The sequence below is a fragment of the Myotis myotis genome, unplaced genomic scaffold (assembly GCF_014108235.1).
Source record: "Myotis myotis isolate mMyoMyo1 unplaced genomic scaffold, mMyoMyo1.p scaffold_m19_p_6, whole genome shotgun sequence".
NCBI classification, from domain to species: Eukaryota; Metazoa; Chordata; class Mammalia; order Chiroptera; family Vespertilionidae; genus Myotis; species Myotis myotis.
Genome location: NW_023416368.1, coordinates 69,625,623 through 69,643,357, shown reverse-complemented (window position 1 = coordinate 69,643,357; position 17,735 = coordinate 69,625,623).

Here is a 17,735-nt window from a genome sequence, read left to right as displayed (position 1 = left end):
CAGAGAGAGCTCTCACCAGAAACCAACCGTGCTGGCACCGTGAATTGGACTTTTAACCCTTTGCGGTCGTATTAGATTTGGACATGGGTGTTGTACTGGTCAGAATTAATTTCCATTGAAAGAGCAGTGATACATAACATGCAAGATTATGAAGGATAAACAAGATTTATTAATTCTTTTTTGGAACTACGTCACTACTAGTAGAATCACTACAAACGTTATCACTTTCTACGTCAGAGTCAGTATTCAAGGTGCCAAAATAAAACTCTTCATCGTTACTTTCAGATTCGCAGTACACTTCTTTCAGTAACTTTCTTTTTGCCATTTTGGAGTATTATTTTGAAATATCTTAACAAGCGAGAATGCCTAATTACAGTTAAACGTAATTTGTAAAGCTTTATTTGAAATTCTGCGAAGTATCTCTGAAGCTTGTCGATTTCTTCACTCTCAAAAGGCGACTGACTCGCCACGGTGTTTTGCATGGCGAGTGTGGAACGACCGCGTTTGTTTATATTGGGTTTCGATATCTCCGATTTGTCGGGGCATTGTTTTGGTTCGTGACAAGGTCGCTTAGACACTTAAGAGCTTTCAGAGAAATTATGAACTGATACATGAATGAACAGAGTTAAGATTCGTACGGTTCCTTGCTGTGGTGGCTGAGAGCAGACATATGACCGGAATGGTAAAAAAGCTTTGGTGGCTGAGAGTAGACAAACGACCGCAAAGGGTTAATTATTTGTTGTGGGTATTAATCCTCACTGGATGGTACTTTTCCCATTGATTTGTAGATAGAGTGGAAGGAGAGAGTAAAGGGGAAGAGAGGGAGGGGAAAAGAGAAGGGGGGACAAGGGAGGCAGTAAATGGGGAGAGAGGGAGAGAGCAAAAGAGAGAGGGAGAGAGGGGAAGAGAGAGAGAGAGGAAAAGAGAGGAGAGAGAGAGAGAGAGAGAGAGAGAGAGAGAGAGAGAGAGAGAGAGAGAGAGATGTGAGAGAGAGACTTATCGGTTGGTTGCCTCCTGCACATGCCCTGACCAGGGGCCAGGAATCCAACCTGCAACCCAGATATGTGCCCTTAACTGAGAATCAAAATCAAAACTCTCCAGCACTGAGCACACTGGCCAGGGCTTAAATTGGACTTTTAGACACTAGAACTGAGAGAAAAAATTTTTTATTATTTAAGCAATCCAGTCTATGGTGTTTTGTTACTGCAGCCCAAGCTGGCTAAGATAGCATTCTTTAAAAATTAGAAAGAGCCCTGGCCGGTGGCTCAGTTGGTTGGCGCATTGTCCGGTACACCAAAAGGTTGCTGGTTCAATTCCTGGTCAGGGGACATCCCTAGGTGTGGGTTTCCCCTAGGGAGCTTCAGAGCCTATACCCCATGCATGGTGCGGCACAGAGTACTTATCTGGCTCTGGGAACATAAAGTAGCTGAACCCATGATGAACTGCCACAGCTTGAGGAAGGTGTTAAAGAAACATAAACCCTGATTCCAAAATCTGGTGAGTTTTCACATAACAGCCCTCAAGAATGTCTGAGCACCATCTCAAGGTTGAACATGTCTCCTCTGATGTCAACAGAGACTACACAGCAAAGCAACTTCCCACTCACTGCTGCCGAGGAGTGATTCCATGAGACAGTAGACACTCTAAGGCCAAGGGTAGAACTGGAAAAGCTCAGGAACCCAATTCTTTGTTTTTTCCAAACTCATGGGGAAAAGTAAGAATCCACTGCCTGGGAGTCATAGTTGTAAACGTATATATTTTATTTCCAGCCTAGTTAGCTTTATTTATTTTCTTTTATCATCCTGTGCAAATCCTCTATGATTTGCAGCACTCTCCTACTAACATGCATTTAGATCCTTACCTCTGGGAATTGTGCCATGGCATCTCTCTTCTAGACTGCTTCCTACTTTCATTTGTCTACCCACTTCCTACCCAGCCCTCAAATATAGTTTCAAATTCTATCTCATCTTAATAGTCTTCTAAAAACGATTCTGGAAATGATTTCTTCCTTCTATGGGTTTAATAGAATTAGTATTGGAGCACATCTGATTCTATAGTTCAACATTTGACTTTTAACTGTCTACTTCATAGGGTAGTTTTAAAATGAAATTGAGAGCTAAAGTAATTAATGTAAAGAGTTTAAGACAGTTTGTGACCTACAGGAAGATTCCTGTGTTGCTATTATTATAATGATTTCTGATATTTCTCCCATTTACATTATTTTATGTTATTATTAAACTATGATATTTTATTTTATTTCATTATAGGCTTCCTTTGCACTTACAACAAGAATAAAGTCAATATTATATCTAATTTTCCCATAATTCCTTAAATTCCTAACATTCCACTAAACACAAAAAGTATTAGATGGTTAAAAACAGAACACTAAATTGTTGACAAATACTATATTTTACTCTCTGCAATTTCTGAACCATGTTCAGGTAGTAAAACAGATGGGACATTCTTACCAAAGATTTACAGCACAAAATAGTTGTTAAAATCTCTGTCAAAGCAATAAACTGTCATTCCAAGTAATAACTAGGTGGTCTTGACCCCAAGATTTCATGTGAGCTGTAAATCCTAGGGAGAAGATGATGTATAGCCGACCATCAATCTGTGGACAGGTTTCCACATAAAATTTCAGGATTGATTGGCTCACAAATTTTATCGTCAGATGTAGTCCACAAGATTCTAAAACTAAGGAGGCAGACACATTTGACAATGTACATAATTGTGTTTTAGAAATAACCAATCTGAAAACAGCTTAGAAGAAATGAATCGTATGAGGAGAGCTGAAAACAAGAAAAGCATTAGAGGCTACTACAGGGCCCAGATGAGATACACTGAAAGCCTAATCTGAAGTAATGCAAATGAGAACCCAGAAATCTGAAACGCCACTCTCTTGTGCCTTTCCAAATGCTTTCTCTATGCTCAAGCCCCGCTCCTTTACGAAGGATTTCAGTATCTGGATTCTGAGTGCAATGAAGTCTACCAGTATGGAGGTCATGTTTCCCATCACAGATCTCCTAATTTTTCTCTTAGCTTACAAATTAACATATCCTTAGAAGTCATTGATATCACTCAAAGCACAATTCAGCACTGAGAATTTCCATTTGATGTCTTCTTTCTCTACAGGTCTCATCAAATGTCCTCAACCCACATGCTTTGTTTGCACTTGTGGAAAGAGGTGGACATTGGAATAATTAGAAAAAGAAGAACTATAAAAAGAAATAAATGACTGGCCAAAGTCATGAAAAATGGAAGTATATTATACATTATCTACAGAGGGACATGGTACTGTTTCTAGGTGTCTCTACATAAAATGGAAAATCAATTTGAAATGCACACCAAAAAAAAAACAACAACAACAACAAAAACCTTTAGGTAGCAGACAGTAATTGTCAAAGAAACATTGTGAGTTCTCCATTAGTTTAAAAATTCTTGAAACAAATGTGATTGAAGAAATCTCAAAAAATGGAAAGATATCCTGTGTTCATGCATCAGCAGAATAAATATTGTTAAAATGTCCATACTACCCAAAGCCATCTACAGATTCAATGAATCCCTATCAAAATTACAATAGCAATTTCACAGAAATGAAAAATACCCTAAAATTTGTGTTTTTCCAAAACCCCATGTAAATTATTTTCTAAAAACATAAAAAACAAACAACAAAAATTATCTAGTCAGGTATTCATTTATTACAAAAACTTTCTGCTTAGGACAAATCACTGACTCTGAAGGTTAAAAGAGTCCAATCCACGTTCAGCCCTGAACACCTCCCAACTACATTCCTTGTTAGTGACCATCTGCTTGTGCTTGTGCGGCCAAGTTCAGGCCACTCTTGCCCTGGAGTCACTCTCATCCAAGTTGTAATGGCCCTGGCAATCACAAGTGCTTCTGCATCACACTGTCTCCCTATAATTTCAAACCACTGCTACTAAATATTATACTGTAGAGGCACATAATTCCTCTTCTCTTTATGACAGGCCTTGAAATATGTGCAGAAGTTTGAATCCCCATTTTTCTCTTTTTATTTTCAATTATTCTCTTGCAAGTTTCTCCAATGAAAGAGTTTCTAGTCCCTTCATAAAATAAAATAAAGACACTCTCTTCTGAACATACTTCATGTGTCCATGTACCTCTTCAAGAATGATATCAATCCCCTTTTTATCCAGAATTTACACTTCTAAGAACTTTCTCCAGGAAATTTACAATTCTAAGAACCTTCTTTAAGGAATTAATCAGGAATATGAGCAAATATTTACATATCATAATGTTCATCACAGCATTCATTACTTACAGTATTTTAAAGTAATAGCATGGTATAATATACATACGTGATAAAATTAAAAAGTATGTTGAAGAAGTAATTGAATGGCATTGAAATGTTTACTATAGGTTGTCAAAAGATTACAAAAAATGTGTAAGATCACGTATGTTTATGTATGTATTTCTGTGTGTACATAAACCTGAAATAATATACAACAAAATGTTGACAATAATTCTCTTGAATCAATTGGATTATAGATGATCTTAACTTGATGTATTTTTGGTATGTTTCAGATTTTCTGCGGTGAAAACACATTACTTTGTAATAAAAACAAATAATATTCTTTTTAAAAGAAAACTGTATTGCTAAAAACAAAAACTGAAAGATGGAAGTAGATTATCACCCCCTACTCTAACCCATTTCTACTAATATGTATAATATGCTGATGCTTTTGCAGCCACTTTTCACAGTTAATTCATTTTGAGAATGGTCTTAATTATAGCCTCTAACACATTTTCAGAAATATTACTGCTGAATTTCCTTCATCTTGTTCTTGAACATTAGTTGTTTTTTGGGGTCTTGTGGGGGGCTTTTGGAAAATCATAAAATGTTTATTCTCAAAATAAGTGACTTCCATTAGCTGGCTTGTACTCCCACCAACTCACCCAAGCCTCCACCATGCCCAACACTGCAGCGTTCAGCAGCAGCTTACCCCCAGACCTGTCCCAGAAACTGGGGAAGAGGTAGGCATGGGTCTGAGCAAGGTGATCACCAAGTTCGGCAATCAAGACACCCAAGTACAGAGTAGTGACAGTGTAAGAGAGAAAGCTGTCTATATCATAGGGTGTGACTGTGAATAAATTAGGATAACTCAGTGGAACCTATCGTCATAACTAACACTTGCAAAATTGCATCATCATCCAAAAGGATGTTTCTATCTACCCAACAAGACAAAAAACAAAACAAAAAGAAAAACTATGAGCTATGCTTCAATTTATGCAAAACTTGTAACCAATACAACTTCAGTAAGGAGGGAGAAGGCACACTTCTCAGGCAGAGTTTTGGGGTTTCTTTTTATTATAATATTCCTGCAGATAGTTTATATGCAGAATCTACAGTCTGCAGTGGATTCAAGAAAATGTTGCAAAGTATCATTACTTCTCTTCATGCAAGTGGTTCCAAAAGTGCTACTTAATTGCAGATAAACAGATTCAATGTGGAATGTACTGTGATTCACAGAGAGAAAGAAAGTCAACGAGATAGATGGGGTGGTTTTGTCTGTTATGTCAAAAAGTGTATGACTACCCTTGTGAATGACTAGACGGATGTTTTCAGCCAATATGCACAATGTAGATAAGCTACCCTTGATTGGAACAGTGAAATTGAAGCTATTCTTACTCATGGAATCTTCTCTCCCCAGCTGTCTTCAGAGTATATAAGTCAACTCTGAGGCTGTCATTGTCAAAAATGTAGTTCCCAAAGAGGACAACATGAGACAGTCATCCAAGATTCAGGCTGTTGCTCTTTTAATGATCTTGCTGTGATCAAGGTGAATCTGTGTCTGATCTATTTAGCCATGTCCCACTGTAAAATGCTGTGTTTTGAACTATTTATACTAGTATAATAATAGAATATGAGTTTTAACCATATAATTATATCTATATATATAAATATATATATATATGTTTTGAACTAATATACTCTGATATGCTTTGCTTGTGTTTCTTTTTGTTATGCTTTTAATGATGAGACTCAATAACTAAAGCAAAAAAAAAAATCCACACAATTATATAGTGCTTGCTATTTACTCCTATCAAACTATTTTTAAAGTTTGGTTCATCTCTCTACCATGTGAAGGCCTCTTTCATCTGATTCTGTCATTTTGGTTTTTTTATTAATCCTCTTAACTCTGCATCACTCACAGATTTGATGAGTGTGTCCTCAACACGTTTATTTAAATCCCTGATGAATGTATCAGACCAAATATGGGCCAAGATAAGCCATGACACCTGCAGAAAGCTGTCATCAGATTTGACACCTCCTGGATGCAGGTATTCAACCAGAAACTCATCAAGCTAGCAGCATTATGATTCAGACTGTAATTCTCCCTCTGTGTAATGTCACACATCAACAACAGACTTTACAGAGACTATTTGACTTTTTAAAGAAATTTAGAAAGTGACCTTTTTGTTTCACGCATATACCAGTGAACTTGGGTCAAAAATGTATTAAAACACAGTTGAGGCCTACCTGAGAAGTGAAGAGACCTGTCTCAAATAGGCAAATATTCCACCAATGCATTTACTTTCTGACCTGACATTTCACCGTAGACGCACAGTATTTCTTCTGCCCCATAAATATGAATCAGACAGAAGGACCACATCTTATTCGTTTCCATTTATTCCACAATGCCTAGCACACAGCTTCATACATGATGCTCCGGCCCAAATAGAAGCTCCTGTCACTGCCCATCTCACTGGAAGTCCAGGAATCATTGCAGACAGAATCACATGTACAGGATGCCAAAATATGTGTCATGCTCAAGGTATGGGGCATAACATTGATTCCCCACTTAACAGATTTGAGATAATTTGCTAAAAATATCTGTATGTGTAGGCAGGGAGAAGTTGCTACCACTGTCCAATTAACATCTTAGTTGTTAATATTAGCTGTAGGGGACTTTGAATGAAGTAGCATAATGCCTCCATTTATATTTGTTGTTGTTATTGTTAATCCTCACCCGAGATATTTTTCTATTGATTTTCAGAGAGTGGACGGGAAGGGAAGAGACACAGAGAGAGAAATGTTGATGTAAGAGAGACACATCAATTGGTTGCCTCCTGCACGTGCCCAGACTGAGCCTATGATGCACACAAAACGCAAACTCAGTAAATGCTCTGAGACTGAATCGATGACACAATATACTGTATATAAGATACCATGGACCTACTGAGATAAAAGAACTGTGGATAGAAGTCTAGGCATGTTACATGAAAAGAGATTTCTGAGAAAAGAAGAGCAAAAAATGTCAGGCTAGGAAGCAGTGAAATGGGGAGAATCAAGGCATTCTCTACATCAATTGACCAGGGAGCTGCAGGGGAAGAATGAGGGGTAAGCAGGAGACTGGCACAAACCTCAGAGAAGAATGTCTCAGTGCAGGGGAAAGTGCGGAAGAATCGAAACCAGCCGAGCTGAACAGTGTGGGCAAACGCAAGTGCGGAGAGACACCTAGTGTTCCAACGCGTAAACGCTATTCGGTCTGACCGCTTCCTTTCCACACCCCCGCTCTGCACCAGCGCACAAAATACACAAATGGATGCGTCAGAGATTAAAGCGTCAGCGGTGTCTTTAACCCGTGGCATTTCATAGCCCATCCACTCCCTTTAGATTGGGAGAACAATTCAAAAGAGAAAACAGCTTGCTATATAGAAGCGAGACGCGAAACCCGCAGGACCAGAACCCAGACCGTCTTCCCTCGCTCTCCCTAAGCTTTGCCTCTTACTTGGCCACCTCCAACACCCAAGTAGTCTTTTCAAAGTAGTCTGCTATGGAAACTAATAAAAGCAGTAAACGGCTGATGAAATATATTTGTGTAGAATAAATTTTGATTTCCTCTCTTGAGCTCACCTTGAGAAGATATTAAACCCAGAATTGCTATTTTTTTTTTTATATTTCAGTGTTCAATTACAGTTGACGTACAGCATTACATTAATTTCAGATGTACAACCCCGTGATTAGACATTCATATAACTTACAAGGTGATCACCCAATAAATCTAGAACCTATCTGACACCATGTATAGTTATTACAATCTTATTGACTATATTCCCTATGCTGTACTCTACATCCCCATGACTATTTTGTAATTTCTAATCTGTACTTCTCAATCCCTTCACCTTTTTCACCCATTCCCTACCCCCTTCCCAGCTGGCAACCTTCAAAATGCTCTCTGTATCCATGAGTCTGTTTCTGTTCTGCTTATTTATCTTGCGTTGTGTGTGTGTGTGTGGGTGGGTGGGTGGGTGGGTGTGTTTAGATCCCACATGTAAGTGACACCATACTAAACATGTTTCTGGGAAAGTTAGCCCTCATAAACTGCCACCCTCATAAACTGGGGCTAGTTAATGGCTCCCTCCACAGCAATGCTAATATGAGTGCAGTGAAAAAGAGGTTTCTGAAGGAAAAGGCTCTAATGCAGACATACTGCTTTACTATTAATAGTTATTAATAACAATATCTGCTGATTCCATATTGAGTGCTGTATGTGCTATTCACTGTACTGAAGACCTGATCAGTATTATCTCAAATCCTTGCAGCAGCCCTGCAAAGCAGACATTATCCTACAGAAATTCTATGTGTGGAAACTGCAACTTGGAGAGTGTAATCTACCCAGACACATATCTAAATTGCAGATTTAAACCAAGGTCTGTCTCCCAAAATTCAGGTGCCTCCCATATGCCCCACTTCCTCTTTGGACTTTGTGCAGTGTAGGAAAACTGGTCTAAAGGAAACATCTCATCATGGACATTTTATGATCTCTTTTCTAGATAGAGGTGTCTCTCTCAGGGTCTTTCCCCTTATTTCTTAACCTTCAAATCAGTATATACCAAACATCATTTTAACAACTCATAATTTTATTAGCACTTACGTCTATATTCATTTTCAAATGAAATATTTAATATTTCTTCTCAATTAAAGCTCCCTAATTTTCCAAAAGAAAACTTAATTAACTTACACCAGCTAAAGTCACACAACCAAGCCAAAAATACATCGTTACAGTAAGTTCTCAGTTAAAGTTCTCAGAATTTTGAAACTTTGGCAAGGTGAGCCGGCCAGCATGGCTCAGTGGGTGAGCATCGATCTATGAACAGGGAGGCCACAGTTCTATTCCCAGTCAGGGCACATGCCTAGGTTTCAGCCCAATCCCCAGTGGGGGGCATGCAGGAGGCAGCTGATCAATGATTCTCTCTCATCATTGATGTTTTTATCTCTCTCTCTCCCTCTCCCTTCCTCTCTGAAATCAATAAAAGTATTTTTTAAAGCATCTGGGGGAGATGATGAGTTACCCTGGGTTCTGAGGTTAGAGAGAAAAGTTTGTCCTCTCAGCACCATTCAGTCCTCAAAACAAAGGAAGCTTTGCTGCCTTTCACACTGTAAGCTTCTGGCTGTCCTCTTATCTCCCAGACTGTTTTATTTTAGGTTCCTCTAGTTACTGGCCGAAGTGGGTTAAATAGTGACCCCTCTCCCAAAAGTACATCTCTGCACAGAAGCTGTGAATCTGACCATATTTATAAAGAGGGTCTTTGCAGAAGTAATGAAGTTTAGATGAGGTCATCCTGAATTAGGTTGGCTCTAAATCCAATGACCAGTATCCATATAAGGAGACACACATAGGATTCAAGGCCATGTGAAGACAGAGGCAGAAATTGGACTGCTACAGCTACACACCAAGGAATGCCAAGGATTACAAGCAACCACCAATGTCCTACTCTGTAGCCAGAGGGACCTTTAAAACACAAAAACAGATCCAGAGACAGAGAAGCATCGATCAGACCATTAAACCTCAGAGACAAGGTAGGGAAGGGTGGGAGTAAGGGGGAGAGATCAACCAAAGGACCTGTATGCAAGCATATAAGCCTAACCAATGGATACAGACACCAGGGAGGTGAGGGCATGAGTGGGGGGCGGGGTGCAATGGGGGGATAAGGACACATATGTAATACCTCAATAAAGAAAACATTTTTTTAATTAAAAAACACACACAAACACAAATCTGAACACAAATGCCGCTCTCTTGAATAAAACACACCCTTTGCAAATAGGATAAACACTAATATCTTCAATACAGATAACAAACCCTTCTGGAATCTAGCCTGCCTACCACCCCAAAGTCAACCATCGGCACCCTCTTCACTACTCTTTCAACTCCAGTTATACTGGGCTTCTTCTGGCTCCTCAGACTGGCCATGCTTTCTCGCCTCTTCTTACTCACCTTCTATTGCTCAACACACGTTCAGTTATGTGTGTAATGTATAAATTCCACAATTGCATAGACTGCATCTGTCATATTTGCTAGGATATCCCCAGTGCCTAACATTTACCTGAATAAACTGCTCACTAAGCACTTTTTGAAATAATGCCACAGAAGGCAATCACATTTCCTCAAGTTACACTAGACCAAACCTGATCAGAGGTATTTTTCCCATAAATCCAAGTTTCAACTCAGAATAAATGTTAACAGAAATAATGTTTGAAAAATTAAATCACCATTTATAACATTGTTTCTAGGGGAATAACAATATTAAGTTTCATTCAAGCAGCCAGAGAACTAACTTTGGCCCACCATCTGTTTGAAAATCAGGAACTCTCTCTACTTAAAGCATGCTCATTAATCATTACCACCTTGCCTTATCATTCAAGCTAAACATGTACACATGCATGCTTTGGGGGTGCCAGGTAGAACCATAGGTCTTAACCCTTCCTGACATAGGGTACCACTACCGTAGAGAGTTTAAAGACAAGGCAGAAGGACAATGGACATCAATATTTCTCAGCCTGACAGGGGAGCACATTATTCCATCTTTCCCTTCCTTCCTTCTTTCCTTCCTTCCTTCCTTCCTTCCTCCCATTCATTCAAATACTCCACACAAACACTAATGTCAGCTGATAGCTTCAAAGAGATCTCTGCAAATAAATACGGTCCTTTTTTTTCTCTTCTCCTTTACTGCATCTTTCTATTACTTGCCCAAACCAGAAAGAAAAAACAACGCAAATCCTGTTCTCACCTAATCCATTCAATACATTTGTGATTACAATGTCCACCATCCTTTGCCCTGATATCCTAATATGTAAAAGTAGTAGAAGCACTGTCATACTCGCAACAGTACCACCCAAATCTAACCTCTCCCCATGATCCCTAACTCAGTTAATAGTGCCACTGTCCACCTAGCTCTGCCAACGAGACCTCGAAATCATTTTGTCACTTCCTTCTCCCTTGAATCCATTTCTAATCCATCAAGTACTACCAACTTTACTTCCTAGTCTGTCTGCTCCTCTCAATTTACACCATCAAAACCAATTTTCAGCCAAAATAAACTCTCATCTGGATTATGAGAGTAAATTCTTAACTGACCCTTCTTCATCTACCTTTGCTTCCTGTCTAACCCATTCTGCATGTTGAAAGCAAAATGCACTTATCATCTTCCCCCTCCAATCCTTCTATATCTCCCACAATATCTCTTCCATCCTCCAGCTTGAACTCTTCAGTATGTTCCCTTACTCTTGGGATAAGAACTAAAATTTTCACTAGAGCCTACAAGGACCAGTGAGATTTGACTTCTGGCTATCTCTCTTGTCTCAGCTCTTACCATCAACTCTTTAATTTCTAGCTTCCTTTCACTTCTTGAATAAACTATATTTCACTCACCCAGGAAGTACTTGCACATTCTCTTTCTGCCAGGGACAAGCAAAGTTACGCCAACGGAGCCGCCTAAGCCCCCAGCATTCCCGGCAGTGTGCCAGGTGATCAGGATGTACCACTACACCGCTCAGAATGACGACGAGCTGGCCTTCAGTAATGGCCAGGTCATCAACATCCTCAACAAGGAGGACCCCAACTGGTGGAAAGAAGTCAACAGACAAGTAGGGCTCTTCCTGTCCAATTACCTGAAGCTGACCACAGGTAGCAATGAATGAATCATATGTTGTCCACCCCCACTCAGGCTTAAAACTCCTCAGAGACCCACTTTCCCATATCACTATCTAGAGAGATGATGGGAGATGCAGCCTTGATCATGTTGAGATCATGACTTCCAGCATGATCACCTACTGCTTTCTTTTTTTTTTTAAATATATTTTTATTGATGTCAGAGAGGAAGGGAGAGGGAGAGAGAGATAGAAACATCAATGATGAGAGAGAATCATTGACTGGCTGCCTCCTGAATGCCCCACACTGGTGATCGAGCCCACAACCTGGGCATGTGCCCTTGGCTGGAATCGACCCAGGACCCTTCAGTTTGCAGGCTGACGCTCTAACCACTGAGCAAAATTGGCCAGGGCAATCACCTACTGCTTTCTAAGTAGAAGAACTCACTGCAGAGCAGTTTACCTCATTTGACCTTAGTTGCATGTGATGGCAATGTGGAGTTATCACTTATAGAGAGAGAAGCAAAAATTACAAAAATCCACAGGGTAGTGGTTCCTTTTGTGGCTTTCCTGGTGACTAAAACTGACTCCCCCTCACCTTTGCACAGGTGCTTTCTCAACCGTTTTTTAAATTTTTTAAATATATATTTTAGCCTTTCAAATAAATAAATAAATAAATAAAGTGCACTCTCACCCACTCTATTTTTGCCTACTTCTACTCAACCTTTAGATCTCAGTGGAAACATCACTTTTTTGAAGGACTATCTCCCTTCAAACCCTAGGACTACATCACTATGCCATCCTATATAATAAAAGCTAATATGCAAATCGACCAAAGGGCACAATGACTGGTGGAATGACGGGTTGTTATGACATGCACTGACCACCAGGGGGCAGACGCTTAATGCAGGAGCTGCCCCTAGCCTGCAGGCCCCAGGCTGGCCAAGGTGGGTGCCAGCAGGGGCCCCCTGATCGCCCTGCTGGTTGCCCCACAGATTGGCCCTGATCACCAGCCAGGCCTAGGGACCCTACCCTACCCTGTGCATGAATTTCATGCACCAGGCCTCTAGTTATATATACAGCACTGTGTGCCTTTCTTCTCAGCCCTTACCAGTGCCTATTAAAGCACTGGACATAGGAAATGTCAAACAATTATTTTTCAAATCAGTCCTTGTCCTGGGGCCTTTGACTTGACAAAAGGAACAATATCTTGCTGCCCACCTTAAGTCTTGCTTCAGCTGTCACCTGAATACTTCTTTTTGCTAAGAAAAAAGTCAACAGCCCCCAAATCCCTATTTCTGTTCTAAATTAATGTCCATACTGCAGACCTGATAACAGAGTACATGAGATAATATTGTACATCTCTCTTTGCTACAGATTTTAGGCCAGAATGCTCACAATAAATTTGGTTGTCTAAAACTTAAATCTCTCTCAGATTATGGCTAGATTCTGTGATAAATGTGTTGAATGAGAAATAAGTATCTCCTTTAAAATTAATCACTCCTATCTCTGTGTTTTATATATGTACTCTGATCAGAAAATTGTACTTTTCACATTGTTCTATCATTATTTGTTGACTTTTAGCAACCCACTGAATATACCTACATGTATACTTGCTCATCAAAAATAGTGACTCTATGTTATTTGTCTTAGTAAACTCAGTCCACAGTTTGTATTTGGTAAGCATTTAATACTTCTTTTTAGTATAACTGATTTACTCCCCTTAAGCTTTAATAAATCATTGAGATAAATCTTTCTTAAGTAGTATTTCTCAGAATATTCTGAGTTACCCCTTTTATCATTATTACTATTGCCAATAATAAGAATGAAAATAGCTGACATTTATTAGGCACTTATTATATATCAGACCTGCAAGGCAAATTATATGCACTTGATACTCATAATAATCCTATGAAATAGGTAACAATTTTATCTTATTTTACAGGTTAGGTGACTTAGACATAAAGAGGTTAAGTAATTTGCCCAAGGACACACAGAGTGGTAAGCCTAAGATTTGAATCAGGGCAGTCTAATTCCAAAGCCATAATCACTAACTACACTATACGGTCTCCCATCCCTTTAAAAAAAAATCCACAGCCATAGGTTTACACTTTGGATGTAATCAAACATGTCCCTACTGGACCCAAACCTCCTGCAGCTAACAAATATAAGTTCTGTGCAAAATACAAAAAGGAAGGAACGGAAGGAGGGAGGGAGGGAGGGAGGGGGGAGGGAGGGGAGGGGAGGAGAGAGGGAACAAAAAGAAGGGGGGAGGACCCTGAAGTTTCTGTAAAGTAAACAAAAGCCTGAAAAATCCTATGGGAATCTACACATGGGAGAAGAGATCTTCATTTTTACAACTTCCAGCAAAGAACAGACTAAAATCAACCCTTCACGAGGCAGCTAACTCCAATAGAAAACCTCCAGTCTCTCTGGTCTAAAGAACGAACGGATAGAAAGTTCAGGGCAACTACAGATGCTGGACAATGAAGAGCAAAACCCCATCAAGGAGAGAGACTGAGAGGAGGCATCCCAAATTCTCTACATAAACTCGGCCCAAGTCCCTGGCTGATCCTTGAGCCATGTATGCACAGCGAAGACTCAAAGCAGCCGAGCTAAAGGTAAAACAGCTGAACTGAGATTGGAACTGCTACCCAAGAGATAGGAATTACACTTTGATTCCAACCAAGGTAATTAAAAGCTAAAACAAAAACCTCAACACTCTTTGGAGGAAGATAACAGAATTCAGAGCCTCTACAGAATTACATTCACAATGCTGAGGTAAATTCAAAATTCCTCAACATGTAAAGGACCAGAAAAGTATTACTTAGTGTGTGTGTGGGGGGGGGGGGGGGGGGGGCAAAGGAAAGTAACATCTGAGATGAGCCAGAGGTTTGAATTAGCAGACAATGATTTGAAAGTAACTCTTATAACTATGCTAAGCCAACTATTAGTGTTTTCCTTGGCCCAGAATGTTCTAGGAAAACATGCTTCCATGAATGAAAAGACAGTTAATCTCAACAGAAAAATAGAAACTTTATAAAGGACCAAATGGAAATTATAGAACTGAAAAGTACATCATCTGAAATTTTTAAAAGGAATAAGGTAGAACTTTATGCCCCAGAAGAATGTGGAGAAAAGGGAACCCTCGTGCACTGCTGGTGGGAATGCAGACTGGTGCAGCCACTCTGCAGAACAGTATGGAGTTTCCTCAAAAAAATTAAATATGGAACTGTCATTTGACCCAGCGATCCCACTTCTAGGAATATATCCCATGAAAACAGAAACACCAATCAGAAAGGATATATGCACCCCTATGTTCATAGCAGCACAATTTACAATAGCTAAGATTTGGAAACAGCCCAAGTGCCTATCAGCAGATGAGTGGATAAAAAAGCTGTGGTGCATTTACACAATGGAATACTACTCAGCTGTAATAAAAAAGAACTTTTACCATTTACAACAGCATGGATGGACCTGGCTTATTTCATTTATTATATACTAAGCGAAATAAACCAGTCAGAGAAAGATAAGTATCACATGATCTCACTCATATGTGGAATCTAATGAACAAAATAAACTGATGAACTAAATAGATCCAGCGACACAGAAACATGGAGCAGAGTGCAGAATCTCGGAGGGAAGGTGGGGGTATGGGTCCGGGAGGGGAGTGATTAACAAGGAAACTTGCATGCATATATGCATAGCTCATGGACACAATAGAGTGGTGAAGGCCTGGGAGGGCCAAGGTGGGTGCAGGATAGAGGGGGTCAGTGGAGAAAAAAAAATTGTAATACTTTAAACAATAAAGATAAATTTAAAAAAGAAAAGGGAAATTTGGACACAGACATGCACAGAGGGAGAATGATGTGGTGATGATGGCAAAGATTGGGGTGCCACAACTATAACCCAAGGAACATCAAAATTTGCCAGCAAAACACCAAAATCGAGGAGGGAGGCACATTCAGATTCTCCCTTGCAGTTCTCTGAAAGAGCCACCCTGTGAGACCTTGATCTTGTATTTCTAGCCTCCAGAACTGTGAGACAATAAATTTTTTTTTTTTTTTGGTACTTTGTTACACCAGCCCTACAAAATGAATACATTGTGTGAACAAACCACTTTAAAAGCAGATAGATCATCCAATCCCAACCAGGCTTTCCGATGACTGCAGCCTTGACCATTATCTTGACTGCCACTTCTTGGGACACCCTGAGCCAAAACCACCAGCCAAGCTGCTCCTGAATTCCCAACCCACGAAAACTGTGAGATTAATGTTGGATGTTTTAACTTCTGTTAAGGACTTAATGAGTCCCCCAAAATTCATATGCTGAAGTCCTAACCCCACAGTGACTATATTTGGAAATAGAGCTTTGAAGAAGGTAATTATGGTTAAATGAGGCTGTTAGATGGGGGCTAATCCAACATGGCTGGTATCATTATAAAAAAGAGGAAGAGATAGCAGGGATACGTGCTCACACAGAGAAATGGCCACTGAGGACACAGTGAAAAGGTGGCTATCTGCAAGCCAAGGAGAGAGGCCTCAGGAGAAACCAGACCTGCCAACATCGTGATCTTGGACTTCCAGCCTCCAGACCTGTGAGAAAATTAATTTATGTTGTTTGTCACTCAGCCTGTGGTGTTTGGTATATGTGGCATAACTAAAGACACAGTCTGCCTTAAAAACTGTCACATAGTTTCTCTAGCCAATAACATGCGGAGGCTGAGTCCTTAAGTTCTGCTAAAAGCATTGTTGCTATTCATCATAACAGCTAATATTCACGGAGTGCTTCTACAGTGTGTCAGCCACCATGCTAATCAGTTTAATATGGATTATCTCATTTAATCCTGCTAATAGCCCTGTGAGAAAACTGATGCACAGAAAGATTAAGTAAGTTGGCCAAAGACGTCCAGCTGGTAAACCATCAAGTGGGATTTAAACTACTTCAAATCTCTGAATCCAGAACCCTACTGCCTCTTGGGTTTCTAGCAGCTTTACCGAAGATATTCCCTTGTTACCCAGCTGCTGGCATGAAGATTTCGCCGGTTACCTCATCTTTCTGTTGCAATGACCTAGATAAGTACAATTAGCTAGGTCTTCTCTGGACCGGTCTATTTTCCTCTAGAAGGGACCCCTGTGGCAGTGTCATTGCTCATCCAGGAAGTACTCAATCAAAGTTTACTGAATGAATGAATCCAGTTTTGAATTTGTGTGGTTTTTTTTAAAGTAAAATGACTTTTTTATACCCATTGAAGAATACGAGAGATTGTCTCAAAATCATTTTCACATGGAAACCCTGTGCATTCCATGTCGGTGGTTCAGGAAGGAGAAATCACGGAGAAAACTGGGTGGCGAGGAGAGAGGTGGAAGACAGGGAGGATTATTCTGTAAGAAAAGAGGGTGAGGTGCTTATCTCAACTAGATGAATCTCTGGACATACGCATCTAACCTAAGGCCATATGAATGGTCAAAAAACCCAAGGGGGAGAGACACTCTAAAACTTGAGGAGACCCTCCGAGTGATTCTTCCAACATTTTTGTCAACATTCCACCCTCTCCCTAAAATGCTCCGATCTTGGAGAAAGTGACACTGGCAATCATCTGCTCCCCGTTGCCTTCCCAGAATAGTGCCTATAGTTGTGTTTTGTTTTTGTTTTTGTTTTTGTTTTAAAAGGACAGTATTTTACACAACAGTGGTCCAAGGGTAAAATGCACTGTCTGCGTGGCCAGAGACCAGCCAGAAAAGCTGCGCGCAGCAAGCGCCAGGCTGAAAGCAGTTCAGGGAGCCGCTGCAGTGGACCACAGCAGCCGCCAGGTGGT